This window comes from Rattus norvegicus, chromosome X (assembly GCF_021556685.1).
Source record: "Rattus norvegicus strain SHRSP/BbbUtx chromosome X, alternate assembly SHRSP_T2T, whole genome shotgun sequence".
In the NCBI taxonomy this organism is placed as follows: Eukaryota; Metazoa; Chordata; class Mammalia; order Rodentia; family Muridae; genus Rattus; species Rattus norvegicus.
Window position 1 is genome coordinate 77,204,006 of NC_141554.1, and position 22,066 is coordinate 77,226,071.

The 22,066-nt window shown below is 37.3% G+C and overlaps 1 protein-coding gene across 4 annotated transcripts in view; it reads right to left on the reverse strand.

Annotated features, from left to right (window-relative positions):
• Nucleotides 1-22,066, reverse strand: part of Nexmif (neurite extension and migration factor) — a 131,548-nt gene that overhangs the window by 85,547 nt on the left and 23,935 nt on the right. The window contains exon 3 of one of the 4 annotated variants that reach the window (XM_087599420.1): nucleotides 20,365-20,459. The exons of the other annotated variants lie outside the window; for them this stretch is intronic. The gene's annotated coding sequence lies outside the window, so the exon portion shown is untranslated. The remainder of the gene's footprint in view (nucleotides 1-20,364; nucleotides 20,460-22,066) is intronic. 4 annotated transcript variants of the gene reach the window in all.

Below are 22,066 nucleotides of genomic sequence, written 5' to 3' on the forward strand. Positions count from 1 at the left end.
ACAGAAGGCAATGAACACACTGGGAATGTCACAAACTTGTTGAAACCTAAAATTGTGATCCCAGTGACACACCTCCTCCAAGAAGATTCCACTTCCTACTCCCTCCTAAACTGATTGGCCAACTGGGGACGAAGTGTTCAAACATATGAGATTATGTTGGTCATTCTTGTTCAAATAACCACACTGAATTTAGGGTGAGAAGGTGAGGATGAAGGACAATATGGATAAGGGAAGAGGAAGAGGAAGAAGAAAGGGTAATGGACAATAATCTCCCATGAGGACAGGAAAAATGATACCTAAAACCACAGTAGAGCATATCAGGAGTATTTTGTCACACTAGGTGACAGAATAACTGTAGAAATATGTACAATAGACAGTTTGAAGTATTATAACATTTCACAAACCCCAATTCTCTTGTTCTGATATGTTCATGATAATTGTAGATCAACCTACCATAGACTTTCATATAGGAATGGAAGTAGAAGTCTAGCTCGATATTGACATATAATGAGTGAACATGCTCTTTAATTTCAGGTCACCCCTTTACTACTTAACATATTGTTTCTTAGAAACAGTGGACTTCAAAAACAGCAATGTGTCCTTCCCTCACAAATAAACTAACTTATGATTTGTTCTGGGTTTAGTAGTCTTCGTGTGTAGCAAGCAACTATGAGACAATATGTAGAAATATGTGAGACAACATGCAGAAGAGGGAACTTCCTGAGAGCAGGGTTATTCTGTCATTTTCATCATCCCAGCACTCCAAAAGGAACTTAAAATCTTCATGTTTTCTACATGTCCTGAAATCTTATTCTAATTAATTTCTTTACTTATACTATGGGTCAGCAGCTGACAATCAACCTTAATGACCATACTTTTCTCCTATGAATCTAAACCGAAAGCTCATTATAGACAATATCTAAATGTACTGGAAAAAACCCACCTTGTACAAATATCTAGAAAAGGTAATAGAATAGTATAAGACAGGACAGAAATTGGCATATCCAATTTGTTCTATAAGTTTTAATAGTTCTATACACCAGCCAACAGAAATGTAACTTTTTTCCTCTTTGGACAGAGCAGATACTCATCTTATTTACCCAAGAGGGAAGATAATATTAACTAATGAGGATCATACATTTCTAATCTTTTTATTTTCGCTTTGACATAATCTATAGTTGCCCCAACAGGTAGATTATAAAAGAGCAGTCTCTTTACTTCCTTATCCTGTCTTTTTATGCATTTTCAGGGTATTTTTCATTTACAAAGGCAGACCTGCAAATACCAGGGACGGGCTAAGCAGGCTGCTGTGAATAAAAGGAAGTAAGAACAATGATGCAGGTCTGAAATTGAAAGGGTGAAACCATCAGACAGCAGTCCCCTGGGGGACAAAGACTGTATATAACTACCAGATCAAGTTCTTATGAAAGTAAGGAATAAATCCAACATTGAACAGAAAAAAATAATTCTCGAGTTAATGGAAAAGACAAGGCAATTTCCTATGTAAAGGGAATAGCACAGTTATCTATAAATACGTGAGTATGCACATACATGTGTATGGAGATGTGAATTTTCTAAGTGGTGAAAAAAGAACAGAAGAGAATGATGCTGTATATGGGAGAAGTAATCTAAACAGACCTCAAATAGCAAATATCATGGTCTTAGGCCCTAGACCTAAAGGAAAAACTACTTTCAGTTCAGAGTAAGCTTGAATCTAAATCTGAATATTAGTTCAAAGAATACAAAATGGAATTCCTGTCTTTTTTCTTTTGTAGTACAGTACAGAGATTGAACCCCTGACCTTGTGTATTACAGTTTATGTTCTAACTGAGCTATATTTCCAATGCAGAAATTCATAAAATCTTGATATGCTGATGTGGTTGTATGTGTATGCAAAATATGCTAAGCCTATATATAGATGAACTTGATCCAAACAACCTATGTGGTAATTTTAATCAACTTGAACACAGAGAAGGCTAAGGCTTCTAGAATTCCAAATTTCAATTTATGAACATTATAAGTGGCATTTTAGAAAGGAAAAATTTCTATGCAATAATGTATTAAGTTAAATGGAAATTTAGTTTAAAATAACTAATGTGTGATGATTTTTACACTGACTATGCTTTTCAAATGAGATTTTTAAAACATGCAGAAATAGAATTTTTGTATATTGTCTGCTGATTTTATATATATTCCAAAGTCAGTCCTCCCGCCTTGGTCTCCCAAAGCTGGGATTGCAGGCACGTGTTGCTGTGAATTGTTATGACTAATAATTCATAATATTCTCAATGGAGATTCTTATATATTTGAGCTTGCTAGCCCCCTTCAGCCAGTTTGCCATATGGCACTATGACATTATTGACACGTTAACAAGACATTGGTATCCTTCGAGATCACCAGACAGTGGACAAAGATTTTACTCTACTCCAATATTCCTTTTGGGTTTTAAACTGTTGGCATTTAAGCCTTTGCCCTAGGTGCTAAATCACAGTAAAAGTGAAGAACTACCCCCATATAATTGTATCCCACATATCCAGTTATAAAGAAAAAAGAATTCTTATATGTAATTTGGTATTATCATTCATCATTATATGCAGAAAATATGGCATGCCCCCAAACTAATGTAAACCTAAATAAGCTTGAACACACACACACTCCTACAATTTTAATTCCTTTGTGAATTGTGTGGCAAACTCTAGTGACCTGCTCAGTCTTAGGATAGAATTGTCCTTCTCAGTGGAGTGTGTCTATCATCCTATAAACTAAGTTCAGTTGTCATAAGAATAATTGTCCTGGAAAAATATACATGTTCTCCCTACTGTGGTAAGTGCATTCATTTAATCATTATAAATCACTTTTACTTTTGCTTACCCTTTTGTATCACTTAGACCAGTTAACATGGGATTCCCATGGTTCTTTATTCCTTTGCATAATAAAAGTAGTGTATGGAAAGCACTTGGGATTATCTTGTGAAATTTCAGGAAAACCCAGTCTGACGTGATTTTTTTTTAATATAAAAAATGGGTCAGATCTTGTCTTACTCATCTCTGCATTTACCATAGAGCTTTATTCCTAGTAGATATTCAGTATCTAGTTAAGAATGGCCATTTGACTGCTCTCCTAGTGATTCAAGAGAAATATCTCCAATCCCATATTCTTTCTTTATTGATTGAGGAGCCTTCTAATGTTACAGTTGTATAACATTATTCATTGCATATATTGGGATTTTTAATTGTAATTTTTATTTTTCAATTTTAAGTTACCATTAATCATTAAACTCCCCCAAACTAAGCAAGGACTATCCACACATAACTACAATTTCAGCACTCAAAAGACAAAGAAGTCTTGTGAGAGCCAAGCCAGCTTAGGCTATGTGGGTCACATGATCTATACATAAATACTTCAGAATAATGGGCTGTGTTTGGGGTTTTCAGCAGTTCTCCCTACCTCCCAACTCCCTCTTCTCTCAACATAACAAGGAATGGTTGCTTACGGTAAACCGCAATTCCCATGGCAATCCTAATGAATGCTTACTAGACGGGGTGTAGGGAGTAGAGACTGAGATTTCTAGTGAATCCCTACAAGAGAGGCTTGATTTCTCCTGATCAACTAAAGAGCCTTGAGCAGTTTTTTAAACTATAAAAACACATCCTGTCCATACTTTGGCTCTAACTATATCATAGATATAAAACATTTTGGAAGGGGCACGTTAATGATTTAGCAGTCCTTGAGACCTCTGATTGAATTCATTAATTCAACACTTTGAGTTCCTCTCAGGTACACTGCAAGATATACTGCAACATAAACCTTAGAGAACTGGAACACCCCTGCAATAATAGCTGGCAATAAATCCAAAACTAGTTTTCAGTGAAGCCAGCTGGACATTCACTTTTCAAGTGAGCCAGAGTTTTCATTATTGGTGACTGTTCACACTTTTAGCAGTGGCTACAGCTAAGTAATTATTTCACTAAGAAGCTCAAACAGAGCAGCTATACACATGTCATCTGTTAGCTAAAAGATGCTCCGTGACTTTAGAAAATAAGAATCCTAAAATTTGAACATTTTGAAAATGAGTGTCCACTATACATACCTCAGTAATAAGTACTGAGGAGAAGAAATATTTAAAAATAGAAATTATGATAAATGAAAATAATCAAAGAACATTTTTCACTATGGTATTAAAAGAGAATCTATACCCTTTCCTTTATCTTGTTTCTCTTTCAGAAAATTGACAATCTACTATGAGGATATATGTATATATATATATATATTGCTGAAAACGAGACAAAAGTAAAGGTATGTTTTTAAAAGCAAAAAAAAAAAAGATGTCTCAATTGAGATGTCATTCAAATAACTCATACACTATGATTTTGTTTTAGGTGGTGGCTAGAAACTCCATGGTATTCAAAAATTTCATTAGCAGATAGGCCAAGATCTCAAGGTATATTTGAGCAGAAAACCAAGCTAAAGGTGCACACGAGGGGAAGACAGTGAAGAAGCTAACTTTTATTGGGCTTGTATGGCCAGTCAAACAACAAATGAACTGCAATCTACTACTGTCAGTACATATGGAGATATTCTAATATCATTTAGTCACATTGATTGTTATCGTTTGATATTTTTGAGACAGGATCTCGCTATATAGCTCTGGTTGACCAAGAACTAATGAGGTTGTCCTCATATTTGTAGAGATCTGCCTGCCTGTCTTCTAAGTACTTGGATTAAAGATATATGCAATACAACCAGCCCATTTGTGTTATAACTCAAGAATACAAGTGGATAATATACATGGTGAGTTTTTGGCAACTGGTATTCCTCCAAGTGAGTCACTTAAAAAGTAAACATAAAATCTCAAAGGGAATAAAGCTACAAGTCACAACTCCAGAACACTAATTATAACCTTTTCTCTTAAAACATTTTCAATTATCAGCTCCCAAGGAAAGCATAATAGAAGAGGAGGTACCAAGCTCATTTCCCTATGCAACGAAGTCTTCCCACACTAGTAGTAAAAAATTCTTTACTGGCGGTGATTTACTTACCCACCTAATGCTCACTTAACATGTTTCAGATAAAACACTTTAAGAATTTTCAAATAGAAACAATTAGCGTCCACAGTAATTAGTATCCTTTTTCCCCAAAAGCAAGAGGATCTACTTCGGCAGAAACTGATTCTCCTTGTAGCCATCCTCAGCCCCTATAGCTGCTATAGGAACTAGTTAAGGCAGATAGAGCCAATAATAAATACATTCATCATTGCACCCTTTCAAAGCCCTTTTAGCTCATATAACTGATGCATTCAAGTCCCTTTTCAGTCCATCTGAATTCGACTTATATTTTAAGGCACAGATAGATACATTTTACCGTTATCACAAAATCTTTTCAAGATTATTGTGCCATATGGATATCTGTGGACTATACCAAGCTTTTGGTATGACTCATTTCTCCCTTAAAAATACATTATCTATACATCCTGACATATGAGGATGACAAAGGATCTGATTATGTTGACCTTGGAAGAGAAATATTGTAATGACTAGAACAGCTTTAACATAAATGAAGCTTCATGATGTAGATGAAAAACTAACAATTCACTTTTGTTGCAGAATGGGATAGAATTAGAAATTAGCTGCAATTTAAGCTACATAAGTGGGCAATAAATATTTATCATATATTTGTTCTATTTTCCATGTACTATATTGGAAATGTCCATATTTTGTCTCATTTAGCTATAGAGGACTGTCTACCAATATAACTGGTTACTATAGGATTAGTTGTGGCTTCAGAAATTTATTGGTTCTTTAAATATTCTTTCATTTTGTTATTTTCAATGAATATATTTGGCGGTGGTTTCTTATGCAACAAAGACTAAATAAAACAGAAATTTGTATTTATTAGTGCAGTGTTGTCAAAACAAAAAATTGAAGTCAAACTAATTTATAGAATTAGGCAGGAGGCAGAGACTGGAAAAGTGGTAAAGAGGATGTTACCATGATATGTATGCAGATGAGGACTTGCAAATACGGCTCCTCGGAAACAGTTCTTCTGATCCAGAGACTTTTGCCTAAACACGCAAAATACATGACCCATACACATACCTGATATACAATGTTGGGATGCCAGCAAGTACTTTAATTTAAAAATGAAGTGATTAGGAGACACACAGAAGATATTATCCATAGCAATTTTTTCAGTTGTTTAACTTTCTTTCTCAGGGTTTCTTTTTTTTCCTTTTTTTTTTTGGATATTTTAAAATGTACATTTCAAATATTATCCCCTTTCTTGGTTTCCCATCCATAAATCCCCTATCCCATCTCCCCTCCCCCTGCTTCTATGAGGGTGTTGCCCTACCCACCCAATCACCCACCCCTTCCCGACTCCCTGCCCTGACATTCCCTTACACTGGGTGGGTGGGGGCGTCTAGCATTGGCAGGACCAAGGGTTTCTCCTCCCATTGGTGCCCAACAAGGCCATCCTCTGCAACATATGCAGCTGGAAGCATGGGTCTGTCCATGTGTACTCTTTGGATGGTGGTTTAGTCCCTGGGAGTCTGGTTGGTGGGTATTGTTGTTCTTAAGGGGTTGCAAGTCCCTTCAGCTCCTTCAATCCTTCCTCTATCCTCCAATGGGAACCCCATTCTCAGTTCAATGGTTGACTGTGAGCATTTGCCTCTGTATTTGTCATGCTCTGGCATAGCCTCTCAGGAGACAGCTATATCAGGCTCTTGTCAGTATGCACTTCTTGGCATCAACAATAGTGTCTTGGTTTGGTGGCTGCATGTGGGATGGATCCCCAGGTGGGTCAGTCTCTGGATGGCCTTTCCTTCAGCCTCTGCTCCAAACTTTGTCTCCATATTTCCTTCTGTGAATATTTTTGTTCCCCCTTTTAAGAAAGCCTGAAGCACCTGCACTTTGGCCTTCCTTTTTCTTGAGCTTCATGTGGTCTGTAGATTGTCTCTTGGGTGTGATTTTCTGTGATTGGGTTACCTCACTCTGAATATTTTCTAGTTCCATCCATTTGCCTATGAATTTCATGAAGTCACTGTTTTTAATAGCTGAGTAGTACTTCATTGTGTAGATGTACCACATTTTCTGCATCCATTCCTCTGTTGAAGGACAGACTCCTCTCATCAGAAATTGGAAGCAAGGAACCCGTGTGTGGTGAGGTAAATGATACTAGAAAAGTCTAGATGTCCTATTTCAATACTGATAAAATATGTTCATAAAGTAATGAAATAAACTTTTCTTTAGAAAACAAATCTGAGGTTTTGCACACATGTGGTCTACTCTAAAGAGGTTAATCTAGAAAAAAGCAAGCAGGCTCCAAGTGACATAGCTTCTACCCATAAAGTTCTGAGCAACATACTGTAGTATCTGAAGAAAATATTACCAGAGAATTCCAAACCAATTTTAATTAATGTCAATTTTGTGAGACTAATGTATATGTTTCATAAAGTGACCAATTTAGAAGACAATATTCATTTTAATATGTAAATGCTGATTTATAAGAGCAAATATTCATTACTTTAAAATTACAGTCCACAGGCCTTGTCTCACTCCCTCAATTACAAGTGCCTTTTGGGAAATACAATTTTAAATATGCATACCCTGTATCATCATTTTCTGGCCTCCACAGGTACACACACACACACACACACACACACACACACACACACACACTTCTTTCAAAAATTCAAATCTATTCAAGGCTACACCTTATTTACAGTAACAGTATATAATAGAATAGTATTAATATGAATTAAAAATTTGAGTACACACTGCATGTCAGACACTTGGTGAGACATAAAGTTCACTTATCTCATCAAGTGATTCTTTAATCAACAAAAATAGTCAGACAATTAAGTTACAATGTGACTAACCCCTCCTCGTATCAACTGAATGCATTCTAAGGAAGAATTATTTGTCTTATAATCACCAATGGATAGCTCATGTCTGGCCTAGACTACTTACTTACTAATTTTTTTTCATCCATAGTCAAAACATTATAGCTTATTAAGCATCATTTCAGGATTACAATTATTTTCATGTTTCTACCTTTTTCTTGTGGTAAAAAGTGCTGTTATTTGTTTAAAACTGATAGTATCAGGCTGGTGGGATAGCTTAATAGTAAGTAGAAAGTACGTACGTAGTTAGTCAGTATCAAACCTGAAAGACCTGGGTTTACTCCTCAAGATCCATGATTGAAGGAGAGAGCTGAGAGATGTGGGTTATCTTCTGACTTTTACTCACCTGTTATGTGTGTCTCTTCCCACAAAAAATGAAAAAAATTATAATAAAAGCAGTATCTTTATCAAACTGTAAGACGATTTTCTTCCATGATAAACAAATCAAATTCAAACCAGCTGACAAAAACACCATAGCTTTTGTTTGTTAGTTTTGTTTGATTTTTTTTACTAGATATACGTTGACCTCAAATTATCATGGATTTGAAACATTAATTGTATTCATTTTTATGGTTTTGTAACAAATTCCTACAAACATGATAGCAATTTACTCTTCACAGTTCAAAAAGTCAGAAGTCTAAACTCAAAGTAGCGGTAGGGTTGCATTCTCTGTAGACCTAAGGAGATTCTTCCCTTCTTATAACACACACACACACACACACACACACACACACACACACACACATATATATATTTAAGGCACAAAAAATCCATAATAGCATAATAATCTGTTCGTTTTGATATTGCTTAATTACATCCACAAGGACTTTTCTTACAAATAAGGTACACTTCCAGGTTGTCTGTGAACCAGAAAGGAAGCCCCCATCAAACATTCAACCTGTTGGGGCTTTGATCTTAGTATTTCCAGCATCCAAAACTGTAAATGTGGTATTTTATTGTTTATAAGTACCCAGACTATGATAAAGTTTTACAGTAACCCAACCTAACATACTTATTGAAATTAGGAAGAATCCGGAGCATCTTTGCTTTAAATGTTTCTTTATAATAGGTGGCACTTTCATCATGTTTGGCTGAATATGGTGGGGGTCTCCAACCCACCTTGGTGGTGATGATTCAGCATAAAAAGTACTTATAGTAAACTTCGATTTCACAGTTCTGATAAATATAGGCATTCATCCATTTCTTTAGAGCATTCAGCAAATACAGTATGCCAAATGGTGTAGAACAACAATCTCAAAACCGTGACCCATGTAATTAAGGTTTTTTAAAAGAGCTATGGACAGCATGACAATTTCCATATGAACACATTCCTAAATTTGAACTGCCTGAAAGGTAAAAGGAATACGGACGTTTGCATAACCAAAACACAACCACTTGCAGTAAGTCTTCCTGTTTTAGCTGATCCCCAATATCTCACATTAATGTTAACACGACAATATCATCGTGCCCATAAACCCAATAACATCATATATAACACAAATGACTTTAAAAGTACCAGTTTAAAAATTCAAACATGCCAAAACGTTCAGTCTCTTTAAAATACCCACGTTTCCTTAAAGTCAAAAATTAACTGTGGGATCTTGTAAAAATGAAAAGGAAATTATATAATGTCTTACTACAAGAGGAAAAAATCAGGGCACAGTCACAACCAAATCAAAGCAAACCAAACTTCACCAGTGTAAAAAGTTCAGTGCTTTGCATCTGGTACCCACTCAAAATCCTCTGAACTCCAAAGGCCCTGGGCAGCTCCACTTCTCTGGCTTTCCCTGTTGGCTTGGACCACTTTCACTCCACAGCTACTGCTATCCTTGATGGTTTTTCTACAATCATGTCATCTCCAATACACTGGGGTCTCTACAGCAACTTGGTGGTGGCACCTTCACCAACAGACTTTCTAGCCTCTCAAACAGTGCTGAAGTTCAGATGCTCTTCCTGATCCCTCTAATGCCTTCAAAACTAATACCCCATGGGAGACTCTACACATTATCAAGTTTTTCTGCCACCATTATTTGTAGCATTTGTCTACTCTGGACTACAGCTTCTATGTGCTGAGCCCCAAGGAAATACTCCCAGAAGATTTCACCTCAATGATGCAAGTCTGTTCTTAATAGCAGCTGATTTCTAAGCCCCAGTGAACCAGCAATTGTCTCAGCAATGCAAAAGTTTCACTTCAATGATGCTAGTCTCTTGTTAATCACAGCTGATTCTTTCAGCTCCAGTGACACCAGATTCTTATTTCAAATATATCACATGACCCTGATAGAGTCTTTGCCTCCCTCTGAAACTTTGCAAGCCAGACCCCCATCATCTGCATGGATCTCAACACTTGTATCTCCCAATCCCCCATAGAATAGCCCATTAGGGTTTGAATAATCACAGGTTTTTCCTGCCCCAATTCCAAACTCTTGCTACAATCCTCTCCAAAACAACATGGCTATGCCTATCACAGCAATACCTGGTGACCTGGACCAATTTCTATCACAGTTTGCTTTCTTTTGCTGCGATCAAACTCTGACCAAAAGCAACTTGGGGAAAAAAAAGGTTTATGCCATCAGACAGGTTACAGTCAATCCCCGAGGGAAGTCAGGACAGGCATCCAAGTCAGGAACCTGCAGGCAGGAACTGAAATAGAAGCAATGCTGCTTCCTGGCTTGCTTTCTGTGGCTGACTCAGTCTCCTTTCTTAGGACCATGTGCACAGGAACCACTCACCTTTAGAGTGCTGGGCCCTCCTATACTGACCATTGATCAAGAAAATGCCCTAAAGACTTACCTATAATACTGACCATTGATCAAGAAAATGCCCTAAAGACTTACCTATATGCAATCTAATAGAAGTATTTTCTTAACTGAGGTTCCTCTTCCCAGATAACTCGAGTTTGTGTAAGTTGACAAAAAAGGGACAATTACCAAGAAAAGCTTCCTGGATGCATCTTTTCTTTATAAGTTAGTTATGTGATATTCAAATTTTCAAGGTTTAGTGTGTACAGTGTCAAGGTTTTCTTTAGCAGCATAAATAAACACAACTTTGTCTCCTCAAGATATACACTTTGTTAAGTAGGATAAGAATGGGGAAGATTTGAATATGCATCAGTTGGAGAGAATTGAATGGGTGTAGAGTTAATAGGCAGAAACTCGAAAAGAAATGATCAAAATAAAGAGCAAATTATCCAGAAGAGGAAACAGCATTTAGAAATGTTCTTGAATTTAGTTGAAATGTTTTGATTTCAACTAAAGCATATAATTCCTTAGATTTCTGAAGTATAGTAAACACAATGCCAAGAAATATTTAAGTTAAAAGTAAAGAATTTCGTTAACAAATTTGTACTGTTCAACCAAAATTATGTAAAGAAAAAGTAATTTTAAAAGACAATTTAACACAAAGTAGACTAACATTAAGTAACGTTTACCAGTTGAAATAGATTAAGTAACTAGCAGGTTATGGTAATATGGATAAGTAGATAATAGGTTCCTGGACCAAGAAAGTTAATGGTTTAGGACACAATAATGTGTGTGTGTGTGTGTGTGTGTGTGTGTGTGTGTGTGTGTGTGTGTGTGTGTGTGTGTGTGTGATTAAAGGTAGAAACAACATTTGAGGACTAGGTTGTTCATTCAGCATAGGAAATGGGTCTACTGTACTATCCACTAGAAAACAACCATTTCAAATATATTTTATGTGAGAATGCATTTCAGTGACAAAAAACTTGCCTAGTATATATGAGCTTCTAGTTTTAATCACATGCACACACAAAGTAAGTATTTGTTGAGTATTCAAAAAGAGAATTGAAAGGTAAAGAATTGAAGGCAAAAATCTTTCTCTTTATGTTAAGGTATAGACTTTATCATTGTGACAATTTTTTTTAAAGGAAAGCTAGTTCATAATTAAACACTAATTGATTTTCATAGAAAAGCTCATAGTTGAGGTCTCTCTGGGAAATTCTTACAACTTTTGGCTTGGAAAAAAAAGATGTTTCTGGTGAATCTTCATATAAAATTTAATTATCAGGTTCTTTCCTGCAAGGAGTGCTGTTTGTGGTCCCCAGCTACCCTGTGATGCTTCTCACTTAGATGTACTTTGACAGATTAAACCCAAACAATTCACATCTGTCGCATGTTAGGTACCAAAGGGATACTACCCAAAAGAAAAAGGAGACAGGCTTGAGACATTCATTAAAAGAGACAATCACAAGAATGCCAGTGTGAGTATGAGAATATAACTGATTTCAGAGGGCTACATAGTTTCCCCTGAATATTTTGTTTTTGACAAGTTTGAAATGAAGGAGGGATGGAGTCCATTTCCTAGGCCACCATTTGAGCTGATCTGTTCTTTTCATGCTTGGGATGTAATCAAGGGTCTATTTTATATATATCAAGAAAGTGTCCTATGCAGAGGATCTGTTGCAGACCTGTGCCGACCCTGTGCATGCCACTTTAATCTCTGTGAGTTCAAATGAGCTTTGATCACATTGATTTAGATAAACTTGTCTTCTTGGCATCCTTCATCCCCCCGCCCCGACTCTTATACTCTTTGTACCGCCTTATGGTAGTTTGAAGAGGTATTGCCCCCATAGATTTATGTGTTTGAATGCTTGGCCATAGGGAGTGGCACTATTATGAAGTATGGAGAGGGTGTGGCCTTGTTAGAGGCAGTATGCCACTGTGAAGGCGGGGCTTTGAGGTCATATATGCTCAAATCTGGCCAGAGTCACATAGTCCCCTTCCCCTGCCTGTGGATCAAGATGTGGGACTCTCAGCTCCTTCTCCAGCACTGTGCCTGCCTGGAGGCTGCCACACTTCCCACCGCCAATGGACTGAGCCTCTGAAACTGTAAGCTAGCCCCTACTAAATGTTTTCCCTTTTAGAGTTCTCTTGGTCAAGGTCTTTTCACAGCAATGGAAATCCTAGCTGAGACGCTCCTCTTTTGTGGGCTTCCTTTTCTCAGTCCTGAGGTGAGGGGTTTGATACAGACATTCTGTTTGGGGCTGAGTGCTCTAATGTCTCTTATTGTCTGCCTGGTGTCTGGCTGTGGGTCTGCATTTGTCTCCATCTGCTATAATAGGAAGCTTCTCTGACGATGGCTGAGCAAGGCACTGACCTGTGAGTATAGCAGGATGTCATTAGGAGTCATTTGCTATTGCATATTTTTTTTTAGAATAGTAGTATTTGGTATTACCAATAGGTCTTTGGGCTATGTAGTCTCTGGCTCTTGATTACCCAAGCAGTGTTTGCCATGGGTTCTATTTCATGGAGTGGGTCTTAAGTCAAATCAGATATTGATTTCTTACTCACACAAATTTTGTGCTATCATTGCTCTAGAATACACTTCAGGCAGGACACCACTGTAAATCAAAGGGCTTAGAGTTTGCTTGATATTTATGTTTCTCTTTTTGCAGAAGGATATATATATGTATATATATTTAATACTAAAGTATTTAAGGTTATATAAGTATAATAAGTATGTACATATATAAAACATCATCATTATATATAAATATATATAAAACTTAATTATATATAACCTATATCTCCATATGGTATGTAAGGATATATAATTTATGTTCTAATGGTTTGGAAAAATAATTATGAATCAAATGAGGAAAAATATTGAGAATAGATAAATCTGAGTGAAGTTATTTAAAAATATTTGGTATAGTTTTTAATTTTGCATTAATTTGAAATTATTTCCAAGTAAAAAGTTTAAAATGGGGGCTGGACAGAGACTCAGTGATTATGAACACATGCTGCCTTTGCACAAGACCCAGGTTCAAGTCCCAGCATTTATACTGGGAAGCTCACACATGACTGTAACTCCTGCTCCAGGAGATATGATGCCCTTTTCTGGTCTTTGTCGGCACTTGATGCATGTTGTACAAATATAGACAGTCTGGCACATAAATGTGGACATAAATAAAAACATATTTTAAAAATTTTCAGCAAAAATTCCAATACATCCAACTGTCTAGCACACTAATATCAAGAAACCAAATTAAATATCCGGGAGTTCATAATGACTTCAGAGGGACAGAATAATGATGTCAAAAGTGATGTTTTTGAACTCTGGAAATTAACCAAAGAAAGGGAAATTCACAAAGAAGTTATGGAAAACAATGACTGTTTCAGCAAGAAGAGTCAGCTTTGAATTTGTAGCCAAGAATGACCTTGAATTTCTAAATCTTCAGACCCTACCTTCTGGGTGCTGAAATTACAGGTCATTGTGTCATCATGGCCAGTGTAGGCAGTGCTGGGCATTGAATCCAGTGTGTTATTTTTGCTAGTCAAGTACTCCATCAATGGAACTGTATCTCTAGCCACTATACATTTTTTTTATCCTAAGGCTCTACACAAGTACAATGTGATAACACACAAAGTTTAGGATTTAAAGTATGCCCTTAAAAGTGTACAAAGCTCCCCTCTAAAGACTAGAAGAATTATTGACTGCAGGTGTTTAAGGGAATTTCTATCCATTCATTACTTGCTGCTAAGGTAACCAAGCAGACTTCATTGGCCACATGTGACACAAAAATAGACTTTAATTAATTATTGAAAGGTACTAGACAATACCAATCAATAACCCATGGAGGGAGAAAATCGATGTAATTTCTAGATAGTATCCTGTATTCCTGTATTATTATTTAAAATCTTCATAGTATTTTAAGCTCTCCACTTTTCAAACAAACAAACAACAACAACAAAAACAGATACATGAAGAAATCCAAAGGGAGTATGTTCTATACACAGAATAAAAACAACTAACAGAAACTACTCTTGTAGAAGCTCAAATGTTGAACTTACTGAAAAAACACTACAAACTGATTATAATTATATGGCGAAACTAAAGGAAATCATACCTAAAGAGCTAGAGGATGTACAAAAACAATGTCTCAACAAGGAAAGACTATAAACAAAGATGTAGAAATTATAAAAATGATCTGGATAGATCTGGGGTCAAAGGGCATAAAATGAAAGATTTGGTAAAAGGCAAAATTTAACAATTGAACAAGTAGAGGAATGAGTCAGTAACTTTCCAGACAAGCCAACTGAGTTTAGCCAGTCAGAGGAGCGTAAAAACATGAAGAAAAAAATACCTCAGAGACCTGTGGAAATTATCACATACACTAACATATGCATAATGGAATTCCTGGATGAAAGGAAGAAAAAATAAATATTTGAAGAAATAATGACCACATGTATTTTTAAACTTAATAGAAATAGTAATGTACACATGCAGCTCAACCAATGCCGAGTAGTATAAACTCAGAGACATCCACACCAAGATACATGTTACATCTGACAAAGTCATCTGGAGTTTATCTGGATGGTGGCATGAGACTAGGAGGGAAGAGGCTAGTAATAGCAAAGTGAAGAACAATATAAAAGTAGGACAAGGTAAGATATTTAGTTATTTATCATTTAAAATCAAGACTATGATATTCAACATGTGAAAACACCTAAAAATTAATTTCAGGAAAATTATAGAAAGCATATACAGTAAAAAGGCACTATCATTTCAAGAATATACAGAATAGTGATTCAATATTAGGTAACTGCTGAATATTGATCATAACATTTGTAGATGACATACTTGTACTACCTCTGTTAATTTGGAATTATTTTCCTTTATAGATTATTTGATATGATTATTTAATATTTTTATTTGCATAGACATATGGATATGTTCATGTTTGCATGTATGCAAGGGGTGTCTTAGTTACTTCATTATTGCTGTGAAGAGATACTGTAACCGAAGCCACTTATAAAAGAAATAATTTAATTGAGGGCTTGACTACAGTTTCAGAGGTTGAATCCATGACCATCATGGCAGGGAGCAAGGCAGGCAGGGAGGCGTGGTGCTGGGGCAGTAGCTTGGAGACTACATTTTATCTGAAATTTGGAGACAGAGAGAAGGACTAGAATGGCATGAGTTTTTGAAACCTCAAAGCCTATCTTCAGTGACCTACCTCCTCCAATAAGGCCACACTTCCTAATCCATACCAAACACTTCCACCAACTGGGGATCAAGCATTTGAAAATATGAGCCCATGGGAGCCATTCTCATCCAAACTACTACATTCTAGTCCCTAGCCACCATAGGCTTGTAGCCATCATCATAATGCAAGATGAATTAATCCAACTTCAAAATAGTACCCACATAGTCTTTCAGTCTCATAACAGTCCAAGGTCTCTGCTGAGACTCAAGGCAATCTCTTAACTGTAGTCCTGGTAGAATCAAAAAGAAAATTACACAGTTTCAACATACAATGGCAGAGAATATGAATTGCCATTCTAAAAAGGAGGAAGGGGGGCTTAGTATAAAAAAACACTAGGAACTAGAAAATATCCTGAGTGAGGCAACCCAGTAACAAAAGAACACACATGGTATGCACTCACTGATAAATGGATATTAGCCCAAAAGCTTGAAATACCTAAGGGAAAATTCACAGATCATATGAAACTCATGAAGGAAGACCAAAATGTGGGTGCTTTATTCCTTCTTAGAAGGGAGAACAAAATACTCACAGGAGGAGATATAGGGACTAAAGAAAAGCACATCCAGAGACTGCCACACCTGGGGATCCGTCCCACATGCAGCCACCAAACCCAGTCACTACTGCTGATGCCAAGAAGTGCTTGCCGACAGGAGCCAGATATGGGTGTCTCCTGTGAGACTTTGCCAGAGTCCTACTGATACAGATGAGGATGCTTGCAGCCAACCATTGGACTGAACAAGGGGACCACAATGGAGGAGTTAGAGAAAAGACTGTAGGAGCTGAATGGGTTTGCTACGCCACAGGAAGAACAACATCATCAACCAAACAGACCCCACCAGAGCTCCCAGAGATAATGAGTACACATGGAGTGACACATGACTCCAGCTACATTTGTAGCAGAGGATGGCATTGTCCAGCATCAATGTGAGGAAAAGCCCTTGGTCCTGTGAAGGCTAGATGCCCCAGTGTGGGGGAATGTCAGGGCATTGAGGTGGGAGTGGGTGGGTGGGAGTGGCAGCATCCTCATAGAAGCAGGGGAGGGCAAGGAGTTATGGGCAAAGGGGAAAAGGGGATAACATTTGAAATATAAATATATAAAATATTCAAGAAAAATAAAATTATTTTAGAAAAAGAAAGCAATCTGAGCAAGTCACAGGAAGGAAGCCGGTGAGCAACATTCTATCATGGTCTCTGCTTCAGTTCCTACTTGAGTTCCAGCACTGACTTCCCTCAATGATGCACTGGGCATGCGAATGTAAGAGGAAATAGTTTTCCTCCCAAGTTGCTTTTGGTCGGTATTTTATCACAGTGATGAAAACCATAGTAGAGAAAACATCCACATGAGCATCAGCAGGTAATCCTGGGTCCTCCTATATATTCGCTATTCCTGAAATCCCACATGAACCTAATATTCAAAGTAATTATCAAGTCCACTTTCACACACAATCATTTCTTTAGAGCACAGTACTGTTCTTCAAATTATCTGAGGCCTATTCTTAGATGGATAAGCTTTAAAACGTGGATATTTAAGGAAAATATCCACACATGAACACACACAGTGCAGGTACTGGGAGAGAAAGTAGGGAACAAACCCTTCATTTTGTAAAGAGTGACTCAGGCCAGAATTTCTCAGTCTTGGCTTGGGTTAGTTTTTGCCATATGTGTAAGGTAGGGATGGTTTGTAGGTTTAGAAGCATCTTTAATCTCTGCCCATTAGATGTCAGTAGCAACCAAGTTCTTAGTAAAGATGCCTCTAGACATTGCCAGATGTCCAAAATAGCAAACTTTCCCACATTAAGAATGTATGTCTTGTGCCAAAATGATTTCTGTAGTCTGTGTCCAATAAGCATTTTAGAAAGACATACGCAGGACTAACTAGTTGATACCCTTATCAGTCCTTCTAGTAGTCCTTTGACAATCAGGGAGGGGGTTATGGGTTTCATGACTTAGTAGACCTTTTCAGTAAGAGCAAAGAATCCTAGCTCTCTAGTAATGATTCTTCTTTGTAATGGCTTCATCAAGGGCTGTCTTGGTATCTTTCTTTTCAGCATAACTTTCCACCACCAAGTGACTCACTCAGGTAGGGACATCCATGTGTGATTTCCTTTCAGCCTTCCAAATTTGCTCTCTCAGCAAATTTTCCTATTTCCCAAGCAATTTTTATATATGATGAATTTCAAAAGGACGAAAGCAGAAAAGGAACTAGGCTGAGGAGCTGATGGTGAGTAAAATAAAGAAAAACCTATTTAACTATAAACATTATTGTTCCTACCTTCAGTTAGCTGCAATGGCCTTGAGCTAGAATGGGATAGATAATCACTCACTGATTACCTACTGAGGGTGGTCTTGTGGATCCCATGAGACGATAGTTGTAAAAGTGCTTAAAAACTAGAAATCTCAGCAAGATGATATAGAGTTTATTATACTCAGTCATGTTTTAGTCTGCCATGCAGAGCAAGAACTGCTCTGTGAATCTGCTCGGCTAAAGCAGAAAGGTAGCAAAGAAAACAACTTGTTGGGCTGGGCTTTGAAAATGAAAACCAGTGACATGGAAGGAAGCCAAGTACTGACCTCAGGAGAAAAAGTTTCCTTTTGTTTGAGCACAGAAGTGGCAAAGGGCAAATGAGCACAGAAACCATAATTACAAATAAAATATTATGTCCTAAAATATCAAAGTTCTATAAATGTTAATGGTTGCTCCAATCTACACACCTTGAAACAAATATTCACATAATATTACTGAAGATGTTTTCAGCAAATTGAGTTGAGTAACACTGTTCCAGAATCTCAATGAACGTACCAGAAGGACTATTTTAAGATCTGTAGTAAAGGCATTATTTTATCTCGTGTATTTCATTATTTCCTAAATTTATCTAGACACACAGCTTTGTTTATTTTAAAACTAAGGCACAGTGATGCACACTTCCAATCCCACTGAGGCTGGAAGAATGCAAGTTAAAAGTTATCCTAGACCACTTGGCCAATTTTAGGCCATGAGGCTAAATTGCAAATAGAAGATCCTGTTTAACAGAAAAAGGGAAACAAAAGTCAAGAGGTGTAGCACGCACAGAATTTTAGGATCACAAAGGGCAATAAAGAATGTGGGTCTTTAAAATGTCTGCTAACGTGTATGTGGTTGAATGGTAAATTCATCTTCCAAGAGTATGTCTCATTCCCCTGCCTGAAATGGTACATCTAGTTCTGAGTTTTGAAAAGAAAGAGCCAGTAAAGCCCATGAAAGTAATAAAATTTTATTAAAGAATGAAATGATCGTCACTGTATAGAGCTTCTGTGCATTGAAGTATACAGTGTGCATATCTCAGAAATAAGAAATAAGAAGCAGGAAGTGTTGTTTGGTTGTGCCCATAACTAAGTGCACAAGTGCTTTTCAGCCTGCTTTAATTTTCTTCTCTCTAGGTCAGCAGTTCTCAAGCTGTGAGTTTCAACACCTTTGGGGATCACATATCAGATATCCTATGTAGCTGATATTGATGTTCTGGTTCATAACAGTAGCAAAAAAGTAAATTACAGTTATGAAGTAGCAATGAAATAATTTTATGGTCGGGAGTGACCACCACATGAGGAACTGTGTTAAAGGATCACATCTTAGGAAGGCTGAGAAGCACTGTTCTAGGTCCTTCCTACCCAATACCCACTTCCCCTCATCCTAAGCAGGTACATAGTTCCTCTTGGGAGCGCACCATGGTCACATATATTCTTATTCTTTTCCCAACTATGGTGCATTTGCAGTGACCTCAATCATGTTCTGGTATTTATGTCTCTCTTCATCAACTGGAGAGGTATAGATTACATGTGGGGAAGTTGTATCTGAATGTGTACAGGAGGAAGGTTTTCACTAAATGTATTAAAGCCAATTGACCATCTACCATTATTAAGTAGTATAATCTAATTTTTATAACCAAGCACATACTAGTAATAAAAACAAGACAGGGGCCAGAAAAGATGAAGAAAATGCCAAAGCTCTGTCACGATGCCACATGGTGACTATATTCCTCAATGGGTAAGCTGACAATTGACAACTGACCTGAGAATTATTAAGGGATTTTGGTACAGCATTCAAAAGACAAAAGTTTCAAATTTAAAGAGGAAAAAATTAAAATTTAAAGAGGAAACTCGAATTTAAGCCTGCAATTGTACTTTTAAATGTATTATTTGAATTATGCAATTGTTTTAAAACACATTCTTATTCCTTATGTTCAAAACATGCTCTATTCCTTTTCCAAAAGTTCCCAACAGACCCTGTGTGCCCACAAGGGTAAACGCACTGTGCATAGTCACCCGCGAGCATTTCTAAACTCAGAAAGCAAATCTCCAGTTCTCTCAGGCCATACATACAGCAGAGGGTTAGTGGCTGAACACTGAATGAGCACAGTGGAAAGCACAAGATACATTAAAAGTGGACACACCGGTCACTTAGAGCTTGGACTCTGCTTACCCAACCAGAGAGTGGCACAGAAGAGATGGGAATGAGCAGAAGACTGGCGCGATGCCACACGGTGACTGTATTCATCAGTAGATCTGCTGCTGCTGCTGCAAGTAAATGTGGGAAAGAAAAAAAACCCTTTCTCAAAACAGACCTACAGTGGGTGTGTGGCTTCAATCTCATCGTCTCATTTCACTTCAGTGCTGTTACAAAGGGAAGGATGGAGGAAAGGAGAGCGAGGAGGAGGTGAGAGAAAAAACACAGTCATCTTTTCCTAATTAAATTTCAGAATCTTCTCAGTATGCAGTTTTAATTCATTGAAATATTTTTCTTTCCAGTAGTCCCCCTTCCTTAAAACTCTTGCCCTACTCACTCAATTCTGTGTGAACACACACACACACACACACACACACACACACACACACACACACACAGCATTACCCTTGAAATGAATCAAATCAGGCAGAGCAGTTCGCCCTTAGTCCTTGCCTTTGTAACCATGCATGTAAACAATATTCAGGGTGTTTTACTCAGGGAAAGCTCAAAAGAAACTAAAAGGCTTAATAGGTACAAATACTGTGCTCCTGCTACAATCAATAAATAGTGCCAACGTGAAAGAATCGCAGTGCACGGTAACACACTGAATGATGCTGCTTCTGCTAATCCTCCAGCGAAAGCCTTTGTGAAGTTTTTATGCTGCTAATCACATTAAATTGACCTCTGAGTGCCAGGACAAAATGTTCTCTTATTACTCCTGTATTTGTTTGTTTTGCTCTTTAATGGCTTTCATTTTTAAGTTTAACTTAAATTAGGGAAAAAAAAACTCTAAGCAACTCAAGGTCTGCCTTGCTGAATCCATCCAGGAAAGAATATGAGATTTGGACACAGATGCTTAGGCCTCTAGCCAAGAAGAAATTGCTGCCATGGAGCATGAGACTGGGGAGGCAAGGCCTTCAGTTTTAAATTAATCAAGCAGTGCTCTCTAGACATTTGATTCAATCTATTCTACTTTTCAAAAAAAAAATGGCCACTAACCTCCTCATCTCTTTGCAGCTTAACCCAGGGTGATGTAATAAAGAACGCCGTATAGAAAAGTGTGTTTGTGAGAGTTGTTCCCAATCTAGTTTACAATGAAATATTTCCACTGGGTCAGCAACACTTCCATTTTCAAGGAGACATCTTGAAGGAAGTTTCAAGTATGATTTTTCTTCCTCTCAGAAATCCCACAAAGCAAAATTAGTTGACTTGGCCACGAGCCACAAATACTAATTAGGTCTGTAAGATTGTTTAATGTTTAAGCCTAAATATCAGCGGGCAGTCCTATAGACTAAAAGAGGGTTTCTCAATTCAGAGCCTGAATGAAGAAGGACAAAAGCTGAACACCAGCCACCAAGGAATCAATTTCTCTTTAACCTGGGCAACAAAAGAAAACCTTATTAGGAAAGAAAAAAATATTATAGGGCTTCCAGGACTTGGCAGGGCTCAAAGGAATTACCCGAAGATCTTACAAAGGGCTCAGAAGATATCCACTTTTTGCCTTCTGAATACACTGGCTACTTTGCACATTTTTTCACATTTTCCTCTCAGCTTAGAAAGCAGAAGAGACAGGTATCTTCATCGTCCAGCCCTAATATAGTCTGAGAAACTCTGTCCTCATGTCAGGGGTTTCCTATTAAGCTACAGATACATAGATACATACTGCATAAGCAGGGTT